General features: G+C 43.7%; 1 protein-coding gene across 1 annotated transcript in view; it reads left to right on the top strand.

The window, feature by feature from the left end:
• Positions 1–2754, top strand: part of tmem161b (transmembrane protein 161B) — a 16789-nt gene extending 14035 nt beyond the window's left edge. The window contains exon 13 of the mRNA XM_019894633.1: positions 1568–2754. The gene's annotated coding sequence lies outside the window, so the exon portion shown is untranslated. The remainder of the gene's footprint in view (positions 1–1567) is intronic.
• Positions 2755–3080: the final 326 nt, after the last annotated feature.

Here is a 3080-nt window from a genome sequence, read left to right as displayed (position 1 = left end):
CGCCCCCCCCCCCCTTTAGTCTGTCAACCTCTTGTCATTTCCCTCCATTCTCCCGATGGCGCTCACCTTTGACCGCACCTCTTGGCTCTTCTTTCTGCAGACCTCTCTTTCTCCAACCGATGCGAGCATTTGCCCATTTCGTTCCTGGACCGCTTCTTTTTCTTGTGTGCCTTTTCTAAACTCCCACACATCCTTACAGTTTTCTCCCGCTGACATGTAACGGTCAATATTAAATTCAATCTTGTATTCGTTTGTTGACTTACGGTATGCATTCTTCCTGATCTTTTTCCATCACTCATCTCCATCTGCGTGCGCACGCTATTTTTTCTTCCCCAATCATACCAACCAACGCAACGTACGGTTTAAAAGTACTCAATTATTCGTGAAACCAAAATGACATATTTGTGAGGATTTTCAGCGTACAAATGCTGCAGTTACTCGATGATCATTCCTGTGATGTCTTCATCAATCAGCCAGAGAGCACAAAGTGAAAGAAATGATTTTTTGCCTCTAAATGTCTTCATTCGCTAAAGTGTTTTGGAGATAACTTGTGTTATTCTCTTAATCATAAATGGCTCTTTTGTATCTCAGAATGTTGAGAAAAGTTGGTCAACAAATTTAGTAGTAGCGATGGCACCTCTTTTTCTGCCAGCCTCCCTTCTCCCTCTGCCCACCTTCACCTTTTTGATGATAATAAATATTTGTGTCTTGGTGCACACCGCACCCTAAGCATCCTATCAGCGACTTTATTAACGGACTCTCAGAATGCGGCAAAAGTTTCCAACAAGGTGAGGTTGAACTTTGAATGAAAAGACATTCAACTCTGGCAGCGGCCGTCCATTTATCATCACTTCTTGTTGAAGCGCGGGCAGTCATGGTTTGCGACTTTGCATTCGCTTGCGCTGTCTCCTGCCTTTTAGCCAGAACTTTTGCAATTTTCGTTTTGTGTTTCACGTGATTTGAAGCACCCGCGTTCTACTCGATGTAACCTCTCTCATCACTTTGGAATGGGCTCATTTGGGCTCTCCCTCGCCCAGGTTTCTCATTCTTTCATTTTTGCCTTGCGCTCCCGTCGCCCTCTCTCCACTTTTGCCCTCATCCATCATTTTGCCAGAACAACGCTCCCTTTTTCTTTCCCTCTTCCGTCCCATCCGCTTGCCGTCTCATCTCTTGCCTCCCCACAAAACGGAAGCCGTAAAACCTGCGCTCCTTCCTCCCTTTCCATGGCTTACCTCATCCATCTCTCTTACGCTAATCTTCCATGTCTTCAGCCTCCTCCCCCTCCTCCTCATCAATGCACCATCTTGCCAGTCACCCCAACTCTGCATCCTGGCATCTTTCTCAAAGCGTCACATCGCCTCGGCCATCGTCCACTCCGCTAACTTCAATGTCGCCTTTGTTTACCCTTCACTGTCCTGCTAACTCCACCCCAAAAAATTCTCTCCCTGCACCCATTAACCCTCAAGAGGGTTTGCGGTTGGTTTTTTTTTGTGTGTGTGTGTGTGTGTGTGTGTGTGTGTGTGTGTGTGTGTGTGTGTGTGTGTGTGTGTGTGTGTGTGTGTGAAAGACACAACCGCGACTGAGGAACGAGACTTGAGTTCGTTCAGAGGCAATCGTTTGAATGTTTCCAAATGAAGCTGAAGACGTTCCGGAAGATGTCGAAAGAGGCAGCGTTGACCTCTTGGGTTTTTGTTTGTTTGTTATTTCAAACTGAGCCATTTTTGAAACAAGCGCGGAGCTCCTTCCAAGCAGCTGTGACTGTTTTAAAAGCGGAGAGCTCCCGCTCGTGTGCGCTCTCTGCACGCGCGGCGTCGGCGATGAGGACGAGATGTGTCGGCTACTGTCGTTGATGCGAAAAATGCCTTTTCTGGTTTCCTTTCCTTGATGGTTTTTCTAACTCCAACTACTTTTTCAAATATGTGTATTTTTTTTCTTTTGAGTCTTTCTAACAAATCAAGTTGACTTCATCAACGGTGCCAAGTGTTCCCCTTTGTTCCCATGGCTGTCTCAAACCACATCGCCACCTTAAGGGCCTTACAAGTTCATGAAGAATTGCGCGTGGGAGCGTTTTCGTACGTGCAAAACAAGACCGAAGTGTATCTCTTTACTAAGCTAATACAGATGTCCAACATTTTCAACACAGCAGGGCACAATGTCCGACACTATTTGTGCCATCTCGGATCTTTGCTACATTTGTTACGTGGAACGTTTCAGTTCACTTTTCCGGTGGGAGACGAGTTGCATCTTAGCACATTCTTACTTTGGCAAAACGGGAAACAATGAATGTATCAAGACTGCCTGATTTGGATGTGATTCTTTTTTTTTTTCTCTTCTTTTTTTTTTATCTCCCCACACTTCCTTTTAGCCATTCTGCTACAAACTTAAATGTGGTCACACAATTTTATTGGTCCTAATGACTGTTTTTATTGATCTTTTTGTTTTGTTGTATTTATTAAAAGTTGTCGAGGCCTGTAAACATGTATTGTTTTAACACGAGATCTTGCTTGGTGACTTGAATCAAAAGTTTTAATCCTTTTTTTCTTTTAGTGTGGCCTGTTCAGTTGCGAAGGAGCTGGGATACTTTCAGGATTCGCTTTTCTTCTGTTCAGTACCACTAAAAGTTTTGCTTTTTAAAAAAACAAAATTAAAAATTATTCCGTTTCATGGATTCACAAAGTAATGTACTGATGTTGCTCCTGTGTATTTATTTTGGCATCGCAATTTGTCTTGGAATAAATTATGTTCTTTACTTTGCGGATGCGTTTTTGTCGTTCGTGCCCGTGTATGACAAATATTGAAAAATGAAAGAAACCTGAAATAATGAGTTGATGAAAGTTGAGAGTGGACCTCAATCAATGTATGGTATAAACAGTTCTTCAGAATCAACTGCCACTCGGGCATGTGTGCATACTGCGCTATGGACATACATTAGCGGTGTTGCGATCGACCTGCCGCCAAACGTGATCAGCATATGTCGATCAACGCCATTCATTGTGATTGAAGAAAAACAAAAAAACATCACCTGCAGCTCTTTCTTTGTAGCCTGCAGCCAACTGCAAACCAGCCTGAGTGCAGGGTTG

This window comes from Hippocampus comes, unplaced genomic scaffold, assembly GCF_001891065.2.
Source record: "Hippocampus comes isolate QL1 unplaced genomic scaffold, H_comes_QL1_v1.1 scaffold195, whole genome shotgun sequence".
NCBI classification, from domain to species: domain Eukaryota; kingdom Metazoa; phylum Chordata; class Actinopteri; order Syngnathiformes; family Syngnathidae; genus Hippocampus; species Hippocampus comes.
Note: the sequence above shows the minus strand (reverse complement) of the source record. Positions and strands in the feature narration are given on the sequence as shown.